The sequence below is a fragment of the Thamnophis sirtalis genome, unplaced genomic scaffold (assembly GCF_051295495.1).
Source record: "Thamnophis sirtalis isolate CommonGarterSnake01/CBP01778 unplaced genomic scaffold, rThaSir2_p1.2 scaffold_4, whole genome shotgun sequence".
Lineage (NCBI taxonomy): Eukaryota > Metazoa > Chordata > Lepidosauria > Squamata > Natricidae > Thamnophis > Thamnophis sirtalis.
The window spans coordinates 77,371,696-77,399,059 of record NW_028261384.1 but is presented as its reverse complement, the minus strand read 5'-3'; the positions used below and the strand labels follow the sequence as shown (position 1 = coordinate 77,399,059).

Here is a 27,364-nt window from a genome sequence, read left to right as displayed (position 1 = left end):
AGCTGTATGCCTATCAACTTGCCTTTCCCATTTGAAGGACCTGTGTAAAGCCATTAAATCATTTTTCCCCTATAAGGAACTGGGAAGCAAATACTACATCAGTTGATGCCTGGGAGCTAGAATAAGGTTAGAGTTCTTATCAATGGGAAAACAGATTGTTTGCAAACACCACAGAGTCTCAGTTGAACAAATGGAAAGTTAGCTTTATGCATGTATATGTGTTGACAAAGATTTTGACTGCATCACAGCTGCCCCTGAAATGCATCAGTTTGGCTTCTGCAAACAAGCAACAATTTAAAGCTATTTTGAAGCAATGCAAAGAGCTAATGTGATCATTTTGCATGCAAGACACATATTTCATCACTGAGCTGTCATTTTTCCACTACAATCCATATATAGTCTGCAAATTCATTGATTTCAATGGCATTTGCTTCTATGCAGTAGACCCAATTCAAGGAAACTAAATACTCCCAATGTAATAGTGGCAAATAAATAGATCCAGCAAAGCTTTCCACATTTCCTAACTTAGGTTAGATCAGTATTTGCTGAATGCATGAACAGCGGGAAAACATTTAGTGCAAAACACTGGCAAGGTTTCAATTATTTCTTATTTGTCAGATTAGAGAGACAATATATGTGAAATAATAATTGAGTCTTTAGCAGTACAGAAGAAACTGAGGATCCTGCTCTCAGTTGCTCTTTCTTACCTAACATTGCCACTTCTTCAATCATATAGGGTAAGTTGTATGCAAACAACTGGATGTTTAATTCTTTTCTTAGTGAAAACATAGCCACAGAGAAACCTTTGCCTCTGCTAAGCCTATGGGGCTTATCCTTAGATGTCCGTTGAGAATGTTAAGCTAAATTGTTGACCAATGTGAGATGAAAGTGCAATAAAGATTTCTCAAAAAGAGATCTAAAGGAAGTTTATTTAAGATTACCGGTAAGTCAGAACATAAGACTATTTTGTCACATGAAACAGATCCCAAGTATCTGTTTTGGGTTCTCCAGTGACTCCTCAAATAATTTCTACACCTATTCAAATAGTATGGCACCTCTTTTCTTTCTAGAAGTGTCAAATCACTTTGTCATAAATTCAGTGGTCAGCTGTGAGTGGACTGCCACCAGTAGACCAGACTGCTAGAATTACTTTTATCTGATCAAAATTCACACATATATAAAGCTTGAAAAGTGAATCCATTACTGAAAGATATATGCAGAAAATGATTAGGTTTAAAAAGAGAACATTTGAATGGAGAAAATTATACATTAAAAATGATAGCAAAATGATTTGCATTTATAAAAGATTCATGGGCAATTTATATTCATAGTAATCTATATTATGGAAAAAGTATAGAAATTTTATATAAAGAATATAAAGAATAATACAATTTTATTACTTTTAAAAATTTATTTAAAATACTGGACTGGAAGTCTGCCCTATCAGTGGATAGTAAAATAAACAGGTCCACACTTTTCTATTTCTTTTTTGCTATGTTTCTTTGTCTTGTGTATTGAATTTAAATGTTTAAATGGAATGAAGCATTACAGTCTCTTAAGTGAAAATATCTTATTACTACTTTACTTACAGGTTTCTAAGTGTTTGTTCAAATTGTTAGTTACTAAAATTTAAGCAACAATGCACCATCATCCTCAATGTTAAAATCTTTTATGGATACAAATGTTCTACATTATTAATATTTAGATAATATTTCAAATATTAAGAGTAACATAGTGGCCTAGCAATGAAGATGCTCGACTCCTACTGCACAGGATGGAAATGTAGCAAATTTAAAAAGGGATAATGTAACACATTTACTTTACAGACAATGTTTGCTTACAGCTCAAACTGTAAATTCAATCAATGAACTTTTATCAACTGTCACAAATAAGGTTCACTGCTTGAAAGAGTCTTTTGCTAAATTTATTAAGAATTACTGTCAGCCTCTGCTTTGCTGCTGCTTTTCGGCTGCCATTGAAACGGGGAGGGAGGGCTTGGTATTTGGGGAGGGAATCATTCTGTACTGGAGGGCTGTTATTTGGGAGTTATTCTCACCATCTCTTTGCGCATGTGGAAGGAGGGGAGTTTCCCGCCGAGGCCAACTGTCTAGCATTACAACCTGATGATGATTTTTGAAGATTTTTGATTATGCTTGGACTATGGACTGGGGTACCAAGAGGAGGGGATTGAATCATATATTGATATCTATTGCTTTCGCGCCTTTTTACTCAGATTCAGCTTTGCTTTGCTTCTCATCGTTTGTAATCAGTAAAAGTACACTTAATTCTGAAACATGGAGTTGAGTGGTTTCTTTCTTGGTTATTAAATGAAGGGGCAGTGACATTTACCCAAATATTGCAGAAGGACTCAGGAGGACACCTATTGACCATATTGACAGACATGGGGTGGCTAATTCAGAAAATGAAACTAGAGTATGCCCTTCTCTTCCTCCCAAAAATGTGAGAGGAAAGAATATTTTTACAAAGGAAATAACACTCAATCAGATAAAGATCCAAGAAGTGACCAATATAACTTTGCAGACCAACCAGGTTACCTTGCAAATTTATGATCACAGAATGAATAAAGATGTTGGAGTGATAGAAAAGAGGCTGTCTCTGAGCCAGCTGCTCCACTGTGAATGCACTCTGAGAGATTTTCTACATGCAGAATAGTTGCCAGTGAGAAGGCAACACACGAGAATATTGTTATCTTTCAAGCAATCCACAATTTCCTATATGCTTTTTAGAATGAAGCCCTTTTTGAGAGCTTTTCAATATTCCCAATATGTGTCTTCTGCTCAGAGAAAGTGTGCCCACTCTTGGATCAGTCTCTCCAAGAGGGAACTATTGCTTTAAATCCAAGCAGCAACATATTCTATACTGATAAGCTTGAATTGGTTGCAGCTGAATTGATCTTGAACAGAGGAATGATCTACAAATTGTGTTACCCACAGCTACAGAATCTGCTGAGGACCTGCCAGAAGAAATGTTGATTGACTTATTTGGTGCATTGCTGGAACTTGAGCAAGCTAATATTGTATTCAGAATCTGGGTGATCTAAAACAGCGATGTCAAACTCACATTGTTATGGTGGTGTCATGTGATGCATCAGAACTTTTTTTCCCTTTTGCTAAACTGGATGTAACTGCATGCTGCATCCGGCCTTTGACAGCCCTGATCTAAAAGATGCACTGACAACAACTCAATCTATGGCAAAGCTTCTATTTAATTTGGCTCCACCAAATGCTCAGACTTGTGATACTATATTTATCCAACAATGTACCATTATTTCAATAGTATAAAAAAGTATTGTTAGATAGACTGACAGTGGGGTACCCACACTGACTAACCCTGACCCTGATAAACAGAAAAAAGACAAATTGTTCCATTGTACAGTTCCCTCTAAGTGTGTAGACTTCACTAGAGTTAAAAGTTAGAGTTAACATCTTCTCACAAGATGAATTCCCAACTCCGCCCCCTCCAAATGGCCATAAATCTACATGGGTTCTAGATGGGAATTCCACTAAGATAATTGCTAAAGGTAAAGACTCTTTCATCCAGCTATCAGCTAGCAACCAGAGAGAGAGATAGAGGCAAGCCTCAATGTCCCGCACATATGCTGGGGCTATCTTTGCTGTTGCTGATGACGACTCCGTAGTCTTGCAAAACATGTCTAATTCTTGGTTAAATGCATCTAATAACAAACAGTATTTAGCTTTTGGTGACACCCCGCCCATCATAATTATCTTCCGAAAAGGACCCCTACTGATCGGGGGTGGGTTGCTACCGGCATTACCGTACTGCCAGTTTGGCACGCAAAATGTTTTTGGTGCGATATTATGAAGACTAGTGCAAGAAAATACTTTAAACATAATGGCATGGAATGTAGCTGGGTGGTATTGATTTAGATGCCTTAATTACTCTGATTCTCCAATAGGTAAGGATATCATTTTGGTGCAAGAGACTTGGACTGTTGATGATCTCCTGCTTAATGGCTATCATTCTTAAAAGCTAGAAGTAAGGTCAGGCAGACGTCCAGGGAGATTGAAAAGAGGGCTGGGTATATTTATTTCTACAACTTAACAGCAGAACCCATACTTATTGCCTCTTTAAAATATATGGTTATGGCCCATCTCCTCAAGTTGGACTCGGTTTTACTTTTAATAATTCATGTTTATCTCCATCCATCACTAAGAAAAGCTGTATGGATGGAGTTGGAACACTATGTTAGCAAACTTCTCATGGAATATCCAAATATTCTGGTGTCTAATAGCCAGGGTCCTACTAGGGGAAGATTTAGTGCTAGATTGAAACCAGAGGATTATACATTATTTATGAAATACCATCAATACCCACCATCAGAGGTTCCCATACAAACTAGCATCTCACTCACACAATTCTCTAAAGACAATTATGCAAATTATGCTGGTCTCTGACTTGCAAAGATGAGGAATAGACAATATTTTCATATCCAATGGCTCTTGGGCTGGCGACTATCTTGGTGAGTTTACATTTATGGTAGGGACCAAAACTAGCACCATTTATTATATTCAACTTCTATGGATTTACTACATTATGTAGGAAATTGTGAAGTCCTACCATACATAGAAAGTGATCATTTATCACTGTGTATACACATGAAGCCCTTTACCTGGCAGATGCCCTCTGGAGACCAATTTAATCATGTGACTATGCCAGCAGGTCTAACAAAATGTTGGATTAAATGGAGTCAACAATTTGACCAGAAGGTAAGGAGAACCCGATCAGAGGACAACTTTCAAAAAATCTGTTCAGTCTTTATATCAGCTAACCCTACTCAAGACTTACTAGAACTGTATAAAAACATAGTTCATAAGCTACAACTACTACTTGTACATGACCAAAACGTCTCAGCTAAAAGGCCCTGCATCGTCTCCAAACCATGGTTTGACAAGGGCTATATAGAAGCCAAGAAAGCTCTTACCTTGGTATATAAGATATACAACAGTGAGACTGGAAATGGCAATAAAACAGCTTTTTAACATTTGCTCACACACAAAAAACAATTTAAGCAGTTGATTGCACTTAAGAAGAGACATGACATAAGATCTTCCTGGAAACAGCTTATTGAGGTAGCAAAGCAAAAGAACTCTTCTCTATTCTGGTGTCTAATAGCCTACCACTCTGACATAATTTATACCCCATTAGACCCCCATATATGTCAACTTGGGAACTTCACTTTCAGAGAATGTATGAAGGCCACTCTAGCAAGAGAATAAGATATACAATGAAGGATTTACCTAAGTGACCCCCAGTTTCAGAGTCTGAAATTAAATGTCTCATTGGCCAATTCAGGATTGAGAACATCCCAGGAGCTGATTTCATTTCTTCTAAACTATTAAAGAATAATATGGAGTGGTGGATACCAGTCCTGGCAATGCTATTCATTTATATTGATTCCACTAGTCATGTCCAGAGGATTGGGGCTTGGCAATTGTCCCAATTTTTAAAAAGGGAAAGGGAGATGACCCTGCTAATTACAGAAAAAGCCTGCTAAACATAATCATCAAACTCTATGCCAAACACCTCCAAGATAAATTAAAGGAGTGGCTGGATTTTGAGAACTTGAGGGGAGAGGCACCATAGATCTGGGCTTAGTTCTCTATCATTTGATTGAAAAATGTTTCAAGTAGATTTGTATCATTATACACTGTCTTTATATATCTCAAGACAGCTTTTGATACAGTAACCAGAACTAAGCTATGGGAGAAGCTGGAAGCTGCTTCAATTGACCCTAGGCTTCTCTCTATGTTACATGCCTTACATGGTTAGATGTAATAAGCAAGAGTCCCTCTCGAGGTTGGTCAAAACTGAAAAGAGGTTTAAATGGGGGTGCATTTTGGTCCCCTTGCTTTTCAACATTTATATAAATTACATGGTAAAATGGTTAAATAAACCAATTTACACTCCCCCCCCCCAATAGGTGACCAAAGCATCAACCAGTTGCTCTATGCAGATGGTGCTGTGATCCTCTCCAGGACTTCTGTAGGCCTTAAAAGAGCCTCATCTAGTATTTTAATTATAATGAAGTGGACATAAATTACCAGAAAATCAAAGTCATGGTCTTTGCAAAAAGGCCAAAACTCTGCTCATGGTATCTTAATGGTGATAATATAGAGCAACTATCCACCTTTAGGTATCTAGGGGTAGTCATCCATGCCACTGGCTCAAGAAAGGTACATGGTGAATATGTGGCTGCCTCAGATCACTGAACACTATTCTCAATGTTTGCGCACAAAGGGAGGAGACTATATTCCTGCTGCAAAAAGCTCTTTCAGGCCAATACACTAGCACAGCTTCTTGACAGGACCTTGTTCAGATCCTAAGCTTCATGTTTCAATCCAAATTTATTAGATCAATTCTCCAGATGCTGTATTGTGTCTCAAATGCACTTCTGTGGCTAGAGACAGAATTGATAAAAATTGAAGCAAGACTCTGTATAGCTTCTTTAAATCTTTAGCTAAAGCTTAATTTCTTCCCACAAGGCCTTCCTCCCTTAATCCTTCAAGACAAATTCTCCTCTTCATGGATGAAGGCTGTCAAGTCCAACCTTGCTAAACTAGGCTTTTCTTCAGCCTCAATACTTAAATTGGACTACAACCAAGCAAAACAAACCTTGTGACAAAGTTTAGAGGACATCAAGAGCAAGTGGACTTAAGGAAAGCTCTGTTACTTCTGGTTCCAAACTCTATTAGATATGTTGTTACTCCTGCCAGTTATCTTTGCCAGTTGGAGATGGCAAACCACTGGAAAGCATTTTTGCTCATATGGTGCCATTCGCTTCCATTGTCTGCCCTCTATGGTAAGTACAAAAAGATACCATTGATTGAAAGACTGCTCCTGTGGCTCAGGAGAGGTGGATACCATTGGACACATACTCCTTTGATGCTCTTTCTATAGAGATATTTTAAAAAAACATATGATCCTAATAATTGATAGGTATCCTGTCCATTCCAACACTGCTTATCTCCAGTGGCTGCATAAGGACAAACAGACAGTGATTCCAGTGCAGGTGGCTAATTTCTGTGCAGTAGCACTGGGGATTCATTGGAAACATCTGATTAATCCACCATAGCTATTTTACAAAACTAATGTAGCAACTCCCTTTTTATTACCACACTTTTGGATTTTAGTATTTAATGACTATAGGCCTCCCAGTTTAAGGATTGATTTTATAGTTTACTTAGGCCATGTGTAACTGACAGATTGAATACCAAATTGTGATTTTAGTATAGATTTTATCTGTTATTTATTATTTTATTCTAGAATTTTTAACTGGCTATTCTTTGAATGTTTTTTTATTTCATTGTGGTCTCTGGTCTTTGACTCCAATAAACTTGATTTGATTACAACAATGCTGCATTAGCAATAATCATGAATGGAAGAGGAGTAAGTCTCCCTTGAAAGAACATCTGAAGCACTTAGGTAGTGTAGAAATGGGTACCAGGATCCAAATATTCACTTCTCCCTAAATGGAACAGACTGAGTATAGGAACAGATTGGTGTTGTATTATTATAAGTAGCAAATGTATTGTTTCCAATTTGTCCTGTAACAAATGAGTTGTTACTCTGGAAGACTGATTTTAATTACTACTTTGCTTTATTCCGGAAGAAAGAATCTGTTAATGAGATTTATCAATGTGTCAATTGCTGCTAGATAAGACTTTCTTCTATGTAAACATTATAAATCTTGGTGATGAATCTTGACTGTGTGCATCAATAAGTTATATAGTTGACTGCAGCAACTGCAGCTCACTAGTAGATTAGGCTCACAGCTAGAAGGATGCTTCTTCTTAATGGGCATGTGATATTGGTGACTAGGTTCTAGGGCTGATTAAGAGAGCAGTTAATACAATGGTGTCATCACAATCCAGTTTCAAGAACCAAAACACATTGCAAAATGGAAATAATAAAAAATGTTTTGGAACTGTACACATAGACACCGACAGCTTCATTTGGTCTTAAGGTTGCCCATTTTTCCAATTATTTGCAACAAATTTCTGCAACAAGCTCGCACAGAATCAGGCAACAATACTTCCCAAATTTGTCTTTGAAATCCGTTTAAAGTTCTGAGTTTACATTTAAGCTTGAAACATTTTGAAAGTTGGATATTCAGTTTACTGAATTTAAGCAGTGGTGGGTTCCTTCCAGGTTCGCACCGGTTCTCCTGGGCAAGTCCCTCTGGTGCAACAAGCAATGGGATGTGCATGTGCGGCCAGTGCATAGAACAGGGTGGTGAAGGCAGCAGTTTTTTGGCACATTCGAGACCTCTGGTAGGTTTTGGTGGCCTCCAGCCAGCCACTGCTGCCAGGGAGTGGCTGGCAAAGAGGCGGTGGCTGGGAGGCTTCTCGTAGTCGCACAAAAAAAGAGGGCTTGCCTTCAGGAGTCCAGATCAGCCACCATGGGAGGAAGCCTGAAGAAAGAGGTAGTTGTGGGTGAGGAAGTGGGGCTAGGATCACGGCCTATGAAGGAGATGAGTGGCCCTCTTCTTAGCCAGGTGTTAAATCACATGGATCGTTACGGTCATATGTATACATCACAGTGGAACATGGTGATGGATGGCAGTGATTGATGGAGAGGCGGCTGACTGGGTGGCTGATCTGGGGATGATCTGGGGATCATGTTGTGGAACTTGGGGACATTGGTCTGTTCCTAATGGCACTGTGGGAAAGGTTCAAAGATACCACCAGGATCCAGCGGGCAGAAGCAGAATTGTGCATTGCAAGACAACAAGGGAAGCCAGTAGCCAAATACATCAGAGAGTTCCAATATCTGGCCGACAAAGTGAGGATGTGGCCAGAGGTTGGTGGTGCATTACTTCAAGGCCGGTCTTGACCGAACACTACCCCAGGCCTGTGTCTACAGAGGGTTGCCACCTAGATTGACTGCATTGTTCCAGGCTGCCATGGAATTAGCTGTAGAGTTCCACTAGGATAAGCCAGAATGGAAGTGGGGTACATAAGGACAAAGACTGCCACAGATGTGTCCTATCAGATTTGCCCTGAAAACCCTGCAACCTACAGTGGTGTCCATAGTGAAACCTCTGTCCCTGATGGCAGCTGGACTGACAATAGCCATCCGGTCACCCTTAACATGTTTTCAAGCATGAGGCCAGGGCATAGAATGGCAGTGTGCCATGAGACCCGTCCTACAGCATCTGTGGGCAAGAATAAAAAAGGCGACATCCAGGAAGAGCATGAGGGGTGGCCAGGAAAAGTCACATGGGCCGAGTCAACCAGTTCCTACACCAGTTGACTCCCGCCCATCAGTTGATATGCTAATTACTGGTGGAAGTGACAGGGAGGATGGTTCCGACCTGATGATAACTAAGCCTACAAACCATTTGTAATACCAGTGGTGGTGGAAGCGGCCAGGCAATGACAATGTACAGATCTGATTGATTCAGGGTGCACTCATTGCTTAATGAATGCCACAGTTACTGATAATCTGGGGGTGGGTTTCAGGAAGTTGGCTAGGCTGATCCATTTTGAACAGATGGACGGATCGGTATTGGGGGACCAACCAGCCACACATGTAACTGATCAGGTGGTATTGCAGATAGGGCCCCATCAGGAAGTTTTGCGATTTGTAGTGGTTACAAAAATTACAGAGGAGATTGTACTAGGCCTGGTGTAGTTGGACAAATGGAGACCCATGATATGGTGGGGTGATGGTAGTAGGCATCTCAGAATAGGCCTTGGTCCTGACCCCTCCCTCCTCATGAGGCGCAAACCATGGCCCAGGGCCCAGTGGGATTGCGAGCTACAGTGCCATTGGTACATACAGCTGAGGAGGAGCTATTTCCTCAGGTATATGCAGATTTAGGAGATGTATATAGCGAACAAGAATGTGATACTTTCCCCCCCCTCACCGTCCGACGGATTGTGCCGTGGAACTACTCCCTGGGGATAAACTGTCAAAGCCCTGTATGTATTTTATGACCCCACAGGAGCTAGCAGAAATGAGGGCATATATAGAAAAGAACTTAAAAGGAGGCTTTATTCAGCCAGCTAGATCAAGGGTAGCCACCCCTGTTCTGTTCTGGGAGAAAAAGGATGGTGGCCTATGCCTCTGTGTTGACTTCTGGGGCCTTAATGCCCTCTGTGTGGAACATCTGTACCCTCTTCTTTTAATGAAGGACATGCAGGCTAGGTTAGTGGAAGGACACATATTCACAAAATTAGTTCTCAGGGAGGTGTACTATAGGGTACACATTCCGGCTGGTGATGAATGGAAGACAGCCTTCAATTGTCCTCTAGGCAGTTACCAGTTTTGGGTTATGCCCTTCGGACTGCAAGGAGCCCCAGCAGTGTTCATGCAGCTAATTAACAAGGTGCTGCATGAGCATCTGCATCAAGGGGTGCTCGTATATTTAGACAATATCTTTATATATACCAAGACCATGGAGGAACTTGTAATTCTTGTACGTCAAGTGCTTAAAAAGCTGCTGGATGCACACTTATACATTAAATTGTCTAAATGTGAATTCCAGGGGACACAACTGGATTACCTTGGGTTCCGTATTTCACCTAAAGGGGTGGAGAAGGACCCTGCGAAGGTAAAGGCGGTGTTGGACTGGCAGGCTCCAATTTCTATTGCCAGTTCATCCCGTCCTTTGCCCAAGTGGCCCTTCCACTAACTGACCTCTTATGTACAAAACATCTCATGACAAGCCCTTGACCGGGAAGCCCAGTTGTGGGGACAACAGCATGTCTGCAAACATTTGAGGATCTGAAGTCCTTGTTTGCGCAAGATCCAGTACTGAAACATCCAGAGCCCACTAAACCATTTGTCGTTCAGGCAGATGCCGGTGATGTGTGATGGCCACAGTTCTCTTACAAAAGAACATTGAAGGAGTCCTACATCTGTGTTCCTACACTTCGAGGAAATTGACAGAGACCAAACGCAACTGGCCCATTTGGGAGAAGGAGGCATTCATGGTCCAGTGGGCCCAGTTGACGTGGCAACTTTCACTAGAAGGGGGAGGGATATCCTTTGAGGTCTGGATGGACCACAAGAATTTGGAGGCCCTCCAGACCCTGCGAAGATTGTTGCCAAAAGAAGTTAGATGGGCCTTATATTTTCAATTCAAATATATACTGGGGAGCAAGAACTTCTTAGCTGTTGCCTTCTCCCACAAACCACAGTATCACAATAAAAGGGAGGATCTAGTGCAGACTATCATCCCGACCACACAGCCTAGGTGTTAGCCACTCAACAGGTCCCACTGGCACCAAACCTGTATGTCCAGGGGGAGGACCTCGTTAGAGCAATCCAAGCAGCACACCCAATGGACCAGTGATTTCAAGAAAATCAAACTTTATTAACAGAGCAAGAGGGCTTTGCCTGGAATGGGTCAAAGTTATATGTACCAAGGGTGGTATGGGTGGCCGTGCTGCGGCACTGCCATGACGTTCACTCAACTGGACATTTTGGGTTCGTCAAGACTCTGCATTTAGTAAATCACCAGTTCTGGTGGCCCCACATGAAAAGGACATAGAGGAATATGTAAGGAGTTGTATTGTTTGCACTACCATGAAGGCCTGGCCTGCCTCTTGGTCTTTTACAGCAGGTGGCAGATCCGATTCGGCCATGGGAACAGATAGCCATTGACTTCATCGTGGATTTACCGGACAGCCAACAGGTCTATTATCATTATTTAGATGATAATAGACCTGTTCTCCAAGCAGGCTCATTTTGTAGCATTTACTGGCCTTCCATCTCCTAGGAAGCTGGCCAAACTGTTTATTGCCCATGTCTATAGACTCCATGGCATCTCCAAAAGGATAATTTCAGACAGTGGAGTGCAATTCACTGCCCAGTTCTGGTGCAGTTTTGTGGCAATGGTAGGTTCTTCACAGGGACTTAGTGCAACCAATGGTGCTGCGGAGAGGGCAAACATGATGGTGGAACACTACTTAAGATGTTACGTCCAGTACCAACAGACCGATGGGGCTGAACTCCTCCCCTTTTCAGAAGTTGCATATAACAATGCGGTGTATTACAGCTAAAACCCTTGAATGTACTAAAAGAGGAAAAGGTAATCCAAACATGGTTTCAGTATGGACAGTTACAGGCCAGATGGAAAAAAGATCAGAAAATTGGTATTATGCAAAATGATGACAATTTAATAAAACATATTAGGGATCAAAGTCAAATGCATATAAAAAGATTATATAATGTATTAATAGAAATGGATTCGGAAAAAGAATTAGTTAAAGATTGCATGATAAAGTGGGCACAAAATTTTGAAGAACCAATAATGTTGCATACATGGGAAAAGATATGGGTAAGGAATGTAAAATTCATGCAAGCCCAAAATCTGAGAGAGAATTTTTATAAGATGTTTTATAAATGGCATTTAGATCCTAAAAAACTGGCTTGTATGTATCCAGATTTACAACATAAATGCTGAAGATGTGATTGTGTTGATGATACATATTAGCAATAGCAATAGCAGTTAGGCTTATATACCGCTTCATAGGGCTTTCAGCCCTCTCTAAGCGGTTTACAGAGTCAGCATATTGCCCCCAACAACAATCAGGGTCCTCATTTTACCCACCTCGGAAGGATGGAAGGCTGAGTCAACCCTGAGCCGGTGAGATTTGAACAGCCGAACTGCAGAACTGCAGTCAGCTGAAGTAGCCTGCAGTGCTACATTTAACCACTGATTAAATTACCATATATGGTGGACTTGTAAGAAGGTTAAAGCATTCTGGATAAAAATATGGTGGATTATGCAAAATATTTTTAAAAAGAGGATAAAATTTATCCCGCAGTTATTCTTGTTAGGTATAACTACTGATTTTACTGCTATAGAGACTAACTTGATTTTGTACTTAATAACGGCAGCAAGACTGTTGGTGGTGCAATACTGGAAGAAGGAAGATTTGCCTACTATTCAAGAATGGACATTAAAAGTAACAAACTTAGCAGAGATGGCTAAAATATCAGCATATCTTAAGGATCATTCAGATGTGAAATATAAACTGGAATGGAGAAGATGGATTGACTATATTCAAAATAAATATAGGACTAAGAAATTCCAGATAGTTTATGACTGAAAAGGCGAGGAATTATATAATCTGTTTAGAGTTAGCCCAACAAAGAGGAGTTAAAGCACAAATGAAAGAGGATACTAACTTTCTTTTAGTTTATTTTAAAATATGTTTGTTAAAGATTTATACCCTCTATTTGCTCTGGGAAGTTGGGGGGAGGGAAACGTTGGGAGGGGGTTGGGTTTGGGTGGGGAGGGTGGGGGAGGGGAGGTAAATATTTGTAAAAGCTTTTTAAAAATTTTTCAATAAAACAATGCAGTGCACAAAAGTACCCCATTTCATGTGACTACAAGGTAAGAGTTCGTCTCAATTTTGGAGTGTCCTCAAGTGCACCCAGATGACACAACCTTGCAGGAGTAAATAGCCTGAAGGCAAAAAGTTTGGAAAGTGGTGAGGGATGCGTTATGTCACTCTTTTGCCACATATAAAAAGAGTGCTGATAAAAGGCAGAAGCGGCAAGGACCTTTCCACGTAGACCAGAGAGTATATGTCTCCACTAAATATCTCAGTCTGCCATTGCCATGTAAGAAACTCAGACCCAAATTCATTGGGCCTTTCCCAATCGTGTGAGTTATTAACCTGGTCACAGTGCAGCTAAGATTGCCCACCATACTGGGGAAAACACATCCAGTCTTCCACTACAGCCTGCTCCGATCAATTCAGGGATCTGATATGAGAGGAGATCCACTACAACTGCCAACCACGGTTACTGTAGATGGGGAACAACTATGTAGTGCAAGATATACTAGATACTAGGTGGCACAGGGGATGGTTACAATACCTTGTTTTATGGAAAGGTTATCCCCTGTCGGAGGCATCATGGGTTCATAGGAAGGACATTAGGGCGCCACACCTGGTAGCGAGATTCCACCGCAGACATCCCACAAAACTGGGGGGAAGGGGTCCTTTGACTCCTAACTGACTATAATTTTTAGCTCCCCAGAAGCTGTCTTCATGGTAGGGAGCCACATGTCAGCTCCGGCCAGCCCAGAGGCCCGGAGCTGCCATTCAGGGGAGAAAACCAGGCCAGCTGCCAAGACTCACCAGATTTCCCTCCTCCTCAAGCAATCCAGCTGAGTAATCTACAAAGCTCTTGATAACTGACTGAAAACAATCCATGTTTAATTGCCAGGTGGTTTTTGTTCTGGATCCCGAGGGACTGGGTGTGTGCATGCACAGGATGCAGTTTATCCTAATTACCAAGTAACTATAAAAGGTGGTGGAGAGCACCGGGTCACAGTTCTGACAATTTATTTATTGCCTTAATGTTTTGTTGGTGCCTTTGGAAGTTAAACTGCATTTTCAAACTGTTTCTGTGTTTGGCTGTTTTCATTAACCCTTCAGAACCTGAGAGCAGAGGCAGAACAGCCCCAAGAGCACACACAGAGCAGCTGAGGTGCATCGCGAGACTACAGAGTGAGACCTCTCTGACAGTGAGGATGAGATTAATGCGCAGAGAGAAAGAAAATGGTGCGAGAATCTGAATCCCGTTTCCTGCCTTGTGCTGGTTGTGGAGGCAACCCCCAGCCATCTGACTGCTATTTCTGAGATGCAATCTGCCAATGCTGCGATCGCAAGAGGCAGATTGCAAGAGTCTGCAGGAATGAGTTTCCAGCCACAACACCACTGAAAGTTCAAACCTTGCAGACTGCAAGACCACATCTACCCCGGTGAGAGCAATGGAAGCCATGGCAGAGGGCAGAGAAAGCAGATGCCAACAACATGTGCCAGATAACCATTGGGCAAGCAAGCATCCCGCAGAACAAGAAGCTGTGGATCTCTATCCTCCTTGAAGAGTCTCCATGCAGCATGGATATTGATACCGGCTCATCACTGACCATCATGTCCTGGGCCACACTGAAAAAATCAGTTCCCAACTTGTGGAAGCACAAGCTGAGGGTTCCAGATTTACACCTAAGCGACTACCAGGGGAACCAAATCCTGGTTTGGGGCCAGGGCACCTTCCGGGTGCAATTTAAAAATTTTGACGGCTTGCTTCCTGTAACAGTGGTCAGCAGAGCCCTGCAGAGCCTTCTAGGCTTAGATTGGTTCAAATCCCTGGGCTTGGGGGTAACCGGCATCAATGCCATTCATGATGAGAGTACTGAAGAACTGATGAGGGAGTTCACGGACATCTTTGGCACTAGTCTAAGGAAGTATGGGGGACCCCAATCAATGTTCCTTCTAATTTTTTTCCAGTGTGGAGGAAAAGTATAGTGTTTGAGCAGCACATTTTCATGCCTGAGCACCTGAATTTTTTTAGCCATAATTGCCATCAGAGTAGATGTTGGGAAGGAGGGAAAGGAGGAAAAGGGTCCCCTCCCTATCCCTCAGACCCCAGGAAGGAAGGAAGGGAAAGGAGGGGGAGGGAAAGGAAGAAATGGGAAAGAAGAAAAGGAAAGGATGAAGAAGGGAGGGAAAGGGAAGGGAAAAGAAAAAAAGAAGGGAAAAGGTAATAAGGAAAGAAAAGGAAAAGAGAAAGGAAAAAGGAAAGGAAATGGAAAAAAGGAAAGGAAAAAGGAAAGGAAATGGGAAAGAAGAAAGGAAATGATGAAGAAGAAAGGAAATGATGAAGAAGGGTGGAAAGGGAAGGGAAAAGAAAAAAAGGGAAAAGGAAATAAGAAAAGGAAAGGAAAAGGGAAAGGAAAATAGAAAGGAAAGGAAAAAGAAAATGGAGATAGAAGAAGGACAGAAAGTGAAAGGAAAGAGTGGAATGGATTGGTACTGCTCAAAAATCAAGTCTCAAGATCCCATGGACCCCTTTCGCTCAGGCAGTCCAATTCCACGCTGCTTCTCTCTCTCCGCAAAGCGAAGGGATCACAGAAAGGCTGCTGAGCTCAGAATGGGCGTTCAGATGATGCAATGCCTGAGAAATGCGGGATGTGCAGAGAAATGCAGGCTACAACCAGCAAATTGCATTTTCCCAGGAACCGACAAAGCCCCAGAGGACCAATGGGAATTCTCCCTTCTGCAGGGTCATCAGTCTCCAAGCAGAGTCTTCCTTGACTTCACCCGCTGGAGGAGAGAGTGGTGCAGAGAGAGGAGGGAGGGAGGGGGAATATTTTAAGTAATATTTTAAGACATTAAAAAAACCTGTGCGGCAGTTGGAAACTGCAGCATGGCGTTTTCTTGTTACATGTGTGGCTGCGCAGCCACACAGCTTAGAGGGAACATTAACCCGAATTACTTTCAATTTGGACCCCAGCATTTCCCCCATTAGATTAAAGTCCCGGAGGATCCCTTTTGCCCTCCACCCAAAAATTGACCTCAAATTGGACAAATTAATTGGCCAGGGGATTCTGGAGCCAGTAGATCACACACTCGTGGAGACCCCTATAGTAACCTGGTCAAGCCTGATGGGTCTGTCTGCATCTGCATGGACTATAAGTGAACCATTAATAAAGCCCTACAACAGAGCGCTTATCCAGTGCCCATTGTCCAGCATTTACTTCATTCCCTTGGCCCGGGAAAAGTATTTGCTAAATCAGATATGGCACAGGCATATCAGCAATTGCCTGTAGATGGAGCCACATTGGAGGCCCAAACCATTGTGATGCATAGGGGTGCATTTAAATGCACCTAACTGCAATTCATAGTATCTCCCCTGGACTGTTCCAAAGCGTGATGGAACAGCTTTTGCACAGGATACCAGGAGTCTTCCCCTATTTCATTGGTATTTGCTGCAAATAAGGAGCAACTTTTTAAAAGATTACAAACTGTTTTGACCAGAATTAGCGAAAAGAGCCTCCGTTTCAAAAGAGAAAAATGCCAAATTAATGTACCAAGGGTTGAATTCCTGGAGTATTTGATCGATGGCTCTGGACTTCACCCAACAAATAAGAAAATCAAAGCAATCCAGGAAGCCCCTACACTTCGCAATCAGACCGAGGTGCAGACATTCCTCGGACTTCTCAATTTTAATAGTGTGTTTCTCAAGGAGAAAGCTATTGTTGCTGAATCCTTGCATTGGCTTCTTGGCAAAAATGCCAGATGGACTTGGGTGACAGCCGAGGCCACTGCTTTTGCTGCAGTTAAAAAAACTGCTGTCAGTGGACACGTTCCTGGTCCAATATAAGCAAACTCTGCCACTTGTCCTGACTTGTGACGCCTCTCCTTTCAGTGTCAGTGTGGTCCTCAGCCACCACATGCCGAATGGAACTGAAGCCCCCATTGCTTATTACTCGAGGACCCTGTCACTGCCGAGCGCAACTACAGCCAACTGGACTGTGAGGCTGCGATTGCTGGGGTCAAGAGGTTCCACGAGTACTTGTATGACTTTGAAGTCATCACAGACCATAAACCATTGCTGGGGCTCTTGGCTGGGGACCGACCAACTCTTGCACTGCTGTCACCTCAAATGACATGCTGGATTATTTTCCTCGCGGCCTACAGCTACCACCTCATTCAGAGGCCGGGGAAAACTCTGAGACATGCTGACGCTCTTAGCAGGCGCCCACTTCCTGAGCTTTTGGAAGATCCAGCTCCTGACACCCCGGTTTTGCTCATTGACTCTTTGGAGGCAGGCCCGGTGTCATCAAGCGAGGTCGCCCACCACTCTGCAAGAGACAAGACTATCTCTCAAATTTTGAACTGGATGTGGAGGGGGTGGCTCAAGGGGCCGGTTGGGTCTGAGTTTAAAGCATTTGTCAACAAAAAAGATGAATCTGTATTGTGGGGTTGTCTTCTGTGGGGGAAAGCCTTTGGTTGCCGGGCTGTCAGTCATAAACCAAGGACTTGTGGCTGGTCATAAGTCGATGACTTAACAATTGTTAACAATTGTTATCTCTGGTAACCTTTAATGGACTTTTGATAATTAGGAATCTAATTATGAAGCTTTAATGTTTTAAAACTATGTGATATAGAAAGAATAGATCATTTGTTCTGATGATAAATTACTAAAATACTTGTGATGGAAGTTATTTCTTTTTCTTTACTGTATTATTTTTTTTCCAATTTTTTCTTTTTTCTGTACTCTTTTGGTTTTTTTTTTTTAGCTTGTATTAAATTATATATTTTAATTGTAATAAAATCAGTATTCAAAATAACTTTTAAACTATTTTCAGTCAATTGGTGGAAAGTATCTCCATTATCAGTCTTAACACTACATTGAGCAGCTTCAATTAACCCTCATAGAGATTGGACATTTCTGCTAAATGGCTTTGAGTTACTAAATATAAACATTACCAAAAAGAATAAATATGTAATGAGGAAAGGGACTTGGTGTTTTATGTAGATAAGAAAGCCTGCAGTAGAAAATATGCTTTCTCTTTAGGGGGCTCTTTTATTGCTATAGGAAGAGAAAGCCTAAAGGAAATAGTCATACAGGGATCTGTGTATTGCAGGATTATTTATTCAACTATTCTTCTGTAATTTTTATTTATTATATCAATGACTGCATTATGTTTTCATACTTGAGCATTAAAAAGCTTAAAAAGTCGAGTTTTGAAACGGGAACATTCTCTTGAAAAAAATTTAATCAATTTTTCTTCTCTTCCTCAATTGTAATGTGTATGTACTTGCTATTTAAAGAAAGAATGGGCATAATCACATCAAATTGAAAACAACTAATGGTGAGAGTCAAGTATCAATAGCATTCCAAGATGCAAATTGAAGTTGCCCTGAGATAAGAGTATAAAGCCATGTAATAATTTCTATTTCTGATATTAGATATTTATATGAGAGAATCTAATCTTGATGGTTTTTTCCTTTTTCCTTACAACATCCCCAAATGATAAAGTTAGGTATATAAGTTAGATATAGTAATTTTAAAAAATGGAAAAAGAACCAGAAAAAATAGGGAATAATTTCCATTTGTTATATTGGTTCATTAAACCAAACCAGTAATTACTTACATTGGTTCTAATACCCCCTGACAGGAAAACAATTTGTTGATAAATATTGTGATTTCTATATGCTTTCTTATAGAAAGAAGGGGAAAATAAAGAAAGGAGGAATACTCATAGTTAATTTAATAGAGCAAAACTGACAGCTCAAGATCACTGCCCTGCTAAATAAGGATTTGGACCTTGGTTGTATCTTCATAGTTTAAAATCTACCATATCACCCTTATTGTCTAATTTATGAGCTATTCATTTACAGCAATAAATGATTTGCTAATATCATGTATTTATCCACTAATGAAAGCATTATGAAACCAAGCAATATGTAAGTTGCTCATCTTGCATTTCACTCCTTCATTTTATTCACCCCACTGTAAATGTATGGTAGTGACCTTTCCTGGAATAACTCTGTCTGGTTCCAGAGAAGAAGCAAAGTGCTTGGCAAGTGGCTGTATTATGGGTGAGCCAAACAGTCAGCCTGACTGGGAAAGAGAAGATCTGCTGGAGAGTGCTGATGGGCCAAGGTGCCCAACAATCCAGGATCAAGGGGATGAGCACAGGCAGTACCCAGAGGCTGATAAGAAAAAAAAATCTGTTTCTTAAATTGCTTTTCCCTCTCTGCCACACACACAATTTCTTCATTGCCATTCTACCATGCTTCTTTTGATTCTTCAGTGGGCCTTTGCAGCAGTCAGGACAAAATTTGGGAAAAGGTCAGCTCGATTACAACCTGGAAGGGGTTGGGCATGCAGAGGAACTGTGGAAGAGGGTTGAGCCTGGAGGAGAAACCTGCAGGTTAGTCATGCTTCTTGAACATTTGTAATCTCTGGGAGGAGGAAGGCTGCTATGAACATTTCCTTGGCAATCAGACCCATTGAACCTTAGTGGGATTCACTCTGCCTAGTCAAGATGATTCATGGGGCAGATTTAGGGCACTCTCAATGGCTGGCAGATGGAGTAACTCAGGGGGAGTGCTCTCCTCAGCTGCCAGATCATGTCATGTTACAAACACTTCCAAGGAAGGGAGTTCTTAGGTGCGCTCCTGGAGCTGCTTTCATGCCCTTCCTGCAGGAATACCTGAGGGGATGCCACATGATGGCAGGAGGGAGGAGGCCCATGTTTCTCAAGCCATACCCTATTGGGATGGCCTGGGTTTGGTTCCAGCATCTCTAAGAAAGCCTGCATGGTGGGGAGGAGCAGCCTGGTTGTCCCAAGGCCCAGTAGTCTGAAGCCAATGCATGCCTCACTCTATGCCCTTACAGCACACTGTCTGGAATGAGGACTGACTGCTGGGACAGGTACCTCTGGCATTTGGTGCAGGATAGCAACTGGGAATATTTGTCCCACAGTGAAATACTTGGTGTGAGGCAGGAGAGGAAGAAGGTGTGGGGGATGAAGGGCAGGAAAGGGGCACTGGTGGAGGCACATCTGGGAATGGCCCCTGTGGTGGTGCTCTGGGGATAGACAACTTTGGCAGTGCATTGGGGAAGTGGAAGCTGCATTGGGTTATTTGGGGCAGGGGAGGTGCTGTGAAGTGGTCAGGCCATATGCCTGTGGCCAATGGTTATAGACCCCTCTAGTTGGAAGTGGGAATAATCTGCTAGAGCTACCGCTACTTACTAAACTTGTTGGGTTACTGTAGTCATGGTGGAGGAAACGGAAGAATTTTTTGTCACAATCCATTGCTAGATGCTCAGAGCACCTTACTATTGCTCTAGAACCATTCTAGCCTTCTGTATTCATAGAGTGAGGCTGTATCTAATGGCATCAGGAAGTTGCTTTAGATTTATATCCCTAGATTCCAGTATTTAATTTTCATTTAAATGAATGTCCCTGGACATGACCTTTCAAAAGCATCCATAAAGTGAAGGAAAATATACAGCATTCAAAGATTTACTAGTTTTAATTTATATTTATCAGTATAGTAGGCCAGCTGCCATCACTTCTTTTAGTACAATTCTTTGCTGATCCCCTTCATCAGTTTTGGATAGCAGTTATGAAAATCAAGCTGAGACAGGCAATGTTCCAGAAATGAAACACTGCTGCCTGGCAAATATTGAGTTTGCCAGAGAATCTGTTATGGTGTCCAGTTTTCTGATGCACTGCCTATTTAGTTTTATCTTTTGAATTCTTCACTGAGAAATCCTTGAGTATAAACAATTATTCATTTTCAGCTATCTATGAATAACAACTTTTGTAAACCATCTTTCAGGATAATAATGAAATATTATAATATTTGTTTTAGAAAATAAAGAAATTATGCAAAGCTATTTTTTTTTATCAAAGAGTATTATGAGTAATGTTTTCTTGTTGAAATAAGGCTCTGTTTAGATTTATATTCTAAATACTCAATTTTGACAGGATTTTTTTTTGGAACTGAAAATTTATGAACTCATTTTTAATTGTTAATCCTAAATTCAAATGTGATGCCACTTACTTCTTGATATCCATGTAAATTCCAGCACATCTATGAAAGATGAGACATGCTAAGTAGCAAAATGGTTCGCTGATGAATCCCTGTCTTCCTTCGTCCATTTTTCTTTGTTTTGCTGAATACTTGCAAAATTCTGGATTTTGGATTTACACTTTAACGGTACTTAAATGTGGCTCTGTACTCTGTGTAGTCTAGTCTCTGAATTTTTGGGAATCAAATCCAAAGTGCTGCCTAGTTGTATTTAATACAACAGACATGAAATAATTTCATTGATTGGTAATGAAGTCAAAGAAACCTCTTCTTTAGCAATTGTATTTTAGTCTAGAATAATCTACATATATAAAAGTGTGAGAACTTATGCAATTCTATACTCTTTGAACCTATGTAATAAATAAATCATGTCCTCAGTAGTGAAAGCATGAGATTGTTCCCTATACTCTTGGTATGACTAGCTTTTCAATTCTGGGAGTTGCAGTGTAGAGAACCCAGGTTGGGGAAGACTGTCTAAGCAGAAAGAATAAGAATAATTGTGATCAGTTCTGCCCATATTTTGGGGTATTGAGTTTTGGATGCTATCAACATCTATTTGGCAATATAATAAAACTAACTGTGACTAGATAACTGTTAAAAGTTATTTAAATTTTGCAAAAATCAATAAAACCAAAATCATAATTTTGTGTCTTCATTTAAATGATTTCAAACCTTTAGTAATAAGACAAGACAAGCCTCTCTTTTTTTTAGCTTTAAAAGCACAGACTAGTTAATATATCCAAAGACTTTTTCAAATAATCCATTTCAAACAGACACATAAACAATTGAACTAGGAACAAATTTTAAAGTTTTACTTCCAGTTGACTTTAAAAGAGCAAAAAATATATATAATCAAGCAGGGCCAGATAGTATTCTGTTATGGCGGTTAGGGTTAACTCAGAAAGTTAGGACAGATCATCGGAATATAAATGGAAGGAAACTTGGCCAGCTCAAATTGACATTATTGATTTGCTCAGTGCCCATCTCAAGTCAATAAGCAGCTTGAAGGTCAATACAATTCAAGTTAGAAACAAACAGGCAACAAATGCAACTCTTTTAGAATCAATGTTACATGATCCTTGATAATTAGCATCTTGACAACTGTTTATTGCAGTGATGGTTGCTTCTGTGATGTAGAAGAGAATAGAAAATAGAACATGCAGTCCTGGTCCAATATAGAGCAATCACTTTCAAAAGTGACTAAAGGTATGGACATAATTGGCCGTTCCCTCCAAAAAAATCTAAAGGTAATAGATATATTTTAATGGTCTACCACTGAAAACATGATAACCTGAGACAGTTGTATTATGAATCAAAGTGGCAAAATAGATAGAAAAATTAATAAACATATGTAATAAAATAAATATGTTTTATTGTATCTTGACAAATCAGATAAGTAATTTTCAGTTGGTCCTCCTGAAACTTAAAAAAATCTTGGGTGTGAATGTCCATAGCAAGCAAATGGATTAATGGAACACATGGATTATAGTCTTTAGAACCTGTTAAAATATGCAGGTTAGAGGGCAGGACTTTACTCAGCTATTGAACCTAAATTTGTGCACAGAGAAGTAATGCAATCTTGAACAGGATAAAAGACTTTTGAATGGTGAATCCTAGATGAAGTAAAGGAAGATTGAAGTAACAAGACTGAAACCCCTAAAATCTTGTTGCATATATATTAACATAAAAAGAGAAAATGTAGTCTCTAATTAAAATAAACACTCAGCTTTGGGACAGGTCTCAGAAAAATAATAAAATTAAAATGTGTAGAACATACAACTGGCAGTAATATATCTAGTGCTCTTGTTATATAAACCACTGAATGCACAATACCCTAATGAAAAACAAATTTACTATACCAACCTCTTGAGAAAGTTCCATACAAGAAAAAATAACTTTCTTTGCACAGCCTAAGAATTATCAAAACCTATTGGATCAACTACATCAAGATTTGAACCATATAGATCAATCAAAAATTATCACAATGAAAAAAGTTCTCACACAAGTAATCCAAATCTCCACACTGCATTTATTAATGTATCTGGAATAAACATATTAGTAGATTATAGTTAATGCTAAAAATGCCTACAGAGATCGTATCATATTCCAGAAGGGCTTCAGAAAAATTCAGGAAAAAAAGTGAAAACTGAGACTACTACTTTATTTTTGCATAATATAATTGTTGTGTCCGTGGTTTCGCCAATGTGCCAATGCAAGATCATCCCTGATTGGTTGGAGGTTAGACAGCCAGAGCGGGAGAATGGAACATTACGATTGGTTTCCCCGTCTGACAGCGTGCATATAAATAGCTGCAGTGATGTGCGGTGAGGTTTATGGCTGGTGAGGCAGCAATTTTTTTAGACTTCAACTCCTAGAATTCCACAGCCAGGCATGCTCAGTTCCGATTTAAAGCGACAGCATTTGTTTTTCTCCTTTGTTAAATAAGTTTCCTTCTTTCTTTTTCTTTTTCTTCTACCTTCCCCTCCTTCCTCCCACTCTCCCTCCCTCCCCTCTCTCTCAAACACACACACACACACACACGCACACAGTTGCACCAGGATTCAGAAAATTTAGGTTTTCCTCCTCAGCCCATGTTAGCAATACCACTAGCAGCATTTTGGCTGGCAGATGTAAGTAGAAGTGGAAATTCATTCTACTGGAAACATTGTTTTTGCTTATGATTGGATAATTAAAATTTCAGAAGACCCAAAGGCATAGTATTAGAGTGCTACATAGTGCATAAACTAAACAACTGTCTCAATATGCTCCCTCCCCCTCTCTCAAACACACACACACAGACACACACAGACACACACACAAAGTTGCACCAGGAGGATGAAATATGAATTCCTCCCACTCCCTCCAACCCACACGTACCTTTTCCAGCTGTTTCAGAGAGGATTTCAACTCTGCTCTTGCCTGCCATCATGAAAAGAAAAAAAATGTAAAAGGAAAAAGGCAAGAGCTGAGGTCAGGCTGAGCTAGTTGCTGCCAGAGTCATCATGGATGACTCTGCTTAACTGTTTAAAAAAGCCTCTAAAAAAGCGCTCTCTACAGGAGGAGGCAGAAGAACATGCCTCATCTACATCAGGAATTTTTCGGTTTTTAACCCATTCTTAACTTTGCTCGAGTGATCATAAAACACTAGACTAGATGAGGCACCTTGTTCTCCTGCCTCCTCCTATAGAGGGCACTTTTTTAGAAGCTTTTTTAAACAGTTAAGCATTAAGCAGAGTCATTCATGGTGACTCTGGCAGCAACTAGCTCAGCCTGATCTCAGCTCTTGCCTTTTTCCTTTTACATTTTTTTCCTTTTCTTTTCTGCCTCCCCTGCCTCCCCTGACTGCATGTCCCTGAATAGCTGTCAGACAGGAGATTTCCCTGTTGCCAGTTCAGAGCTGTTGTGTTATTGTTAGCTGTTAATAAACCTGCTGAATTAAGATCCATGTTGTTTCAGTCCTGTCCCTCTGGGTCTCCCTTCAGAACACTGGCAATGAGGATGAGATTCACAAACTGAGGAATTGGATCAGCTAAGTCACTAGCCAAATCGGAGCTGAACGTGTTTGAAAGGAACGCTGCCTCTTGCCTGAGGTAAATTGAAGTTGTTCATCCTTTTCAGGATGTCTACCCTAGCTACCTTTGCAGCTTTCTGTCCGGCAGTGGAGTCTTGTGACATATACCTGCAATGATTCAAGTGCTTCCTTGAGGCTAATGAGCTAACTGACCTGTCCAGTGGCCGCAAAGGATCATGCTTTTTAAGCTCTTGCGGCCCTGAGATGTTTGGTATGGCCATAGCTCTTTCTGCACCTCAGCCTGTACAGTCAGTGCCATGGAATGAATTGATAGACAAGCTGAAGAGCCATTATGCTCCATCCCCATCCCAAACCACAAGAAGGTATGCATTCCAGCACAACCTTCAGAAGGAGGGAGAATCCATAAACCACTTTATGGCTTCCCTTAGAGCTGTAGCCCTGCACTGCAATTTTGCCAACCTGGACAATGATCTTCTTGATCAATTGGTCTGAGACATTAGGCTACAGTGTAGACTATTGGCTCACACAGACCTGATCCTAAAGGCAGCCCTCCCTGAGGCACGAGCATCCGAGATGTCAGACACCTTGACCACAGAAATTCAAAAATTTCAAAACGTGCCTCCCTCTGCTGCTCAGTCTTTAACAGTCCACCACGATGATGAGGAGGGTGGTGAAAATGACAGTGGAGATGAAGAAGATAGCATAAGCTGCCTCGGGGCAAATTCTGACAGGGGGCCTCAAAAAGGGAAAAATTTTTCCTCAAAACGTTTGTGGTGGTTGTGGCGGCAACCATGCCAGGGCTTTCTGTAAATCCAAAACAGCCCTGTGCCGCCGTTGCAGAAAAAAAAGGGCATCTAGCAAAGGTCTGCCGAGCTCTTTCTCCCCCCACCAACTGGCCACAAGGCAGGGCAGATGCCAGAACCTCACTTAGATGACCTACCAACCCCGGATAGGACTGTTTTACGATCTGCCATGATCGCCACATCCCTGAGGTCTCCATTAGCCAAGCCAATGAGGGAAGCACCAGCAAACTTTATCTCAGTGTCAACCTTGAGGGAGCACCCTGTAAGATGGAGGTGGACATGGGTCCTCTCGTTCCCTCATTTCCTGGAGCACACTTAAAGGCTTAGTGTCCTCTAAGAAACAACTGGACATTTGTCACATTAGACTACGTGATTACCAGGGAACCACCATCCCTACTGTAGGCAGTCACATTTGCAGTAGTGACTGAGCATTTTAAGGATCGCCTCCCTCTCATAGTCGTCCAGAATCTACTACCAACACTACTTGGCATGGACTGGTTTGCAGCTTTAGGATTTAGCATTTCTGGGATGCAAAATATCTCTGCTGTCAATTCTATGAAGGATGAGTTCCAGTCCCTGACTGAAGAATTTGCGGATGTCTTCAAGAACAGCCTTAGTAAATATACAGGCATCCCAATTTCCTTTAGTCTAGACCCCCACATAGCACCTATATGCCTTAAGCATAGGAGGGTACCTTTAGCACTCCACCCCAAAGTGGATGCAGAACTAGATAAACATATCACCCAGGGGATGTTAGAACTTGTAGACCCTGCCCGCTGGGAGACCCATATTGTCATTCCAATCAAGCCTGACAGTTCTAATAGGGTGTGCACTGACATTAATGTTAAATGCATTCCAGTGGTGCAACATCTGCTCCACTCCTTGGGCCAGGGGTCTATTTTCGCTAAACTAGATGTAGTGTAAGTGTACCAGCAGCTCCCTGTGGACGATGCCACGGTTGGTGCGCAGACTATTGTCACACATCAGGGAGCTTTTAGCTGCAAATGCTTACAATTTGGGATCAGTGATGCCCCAGAGATCTTTAAAAGCCTGATGGAGTGCCTGCTCCAAGGTATCCCTGGGGTAGTTCTCTACTTTGATGATGGGCTCACTCACGACAGCCTGACCTCATCTCTAAATTAAGAGAGGTGCTGATTCATTTCTGCCAGGTCAGATAACAGCTTAAAAAACCCAAATGCTGCCTTGATGTTCCCCAAGTGGAATTCCTGGGGTATCTTATTGATGCCAAGGGCATACATCCCACACCATCCAAACTAGTGGCCATCCAAAAAGCTCCAGCTCCCTCTAATAAACTTCAAGCCTTTTGGGGGTTTCTGAATTTCTATGTAGCCTTTCTGCCACGGTGGCAGAACCCCTCCATAGGCTTCTGGCAAATAAGGCTGCATGGCACTGGGGCAAAGCGGAAGCTACTGCTTTCACTGCTGTCAAGTCTTTACTGACTTCTAAATCCATTTTAGTCCAATATAGTGACAGCTTGCCCCTTATATTGGCATATGATGCTTTCCCCTTAAGGGATTGGCACCGTTCTCAGCCACAGAGTTCCTAATGGTTTCAGAAGCCCCCTGGCTTATTACTCCCGCACCCTGTCAGTCACAGAATGGAATTAT

At 41.3% G+C, this 27,364-nt stretch overlaps 1 protein-coding gene across 1 annotated transcript in view; it reads right to left on the bottom strand.

Moving 5' to 3' along the window:
* Positions 1-27,364, bottom strand: part of CNTNAP2 (contactin associated protein 2) — an 885,336-nt gene that overhangs the window by 221,581 nt on the left and 636,391 nt on the right. The gene's annotated exons all lie outside the window — the stretch shown is intronic.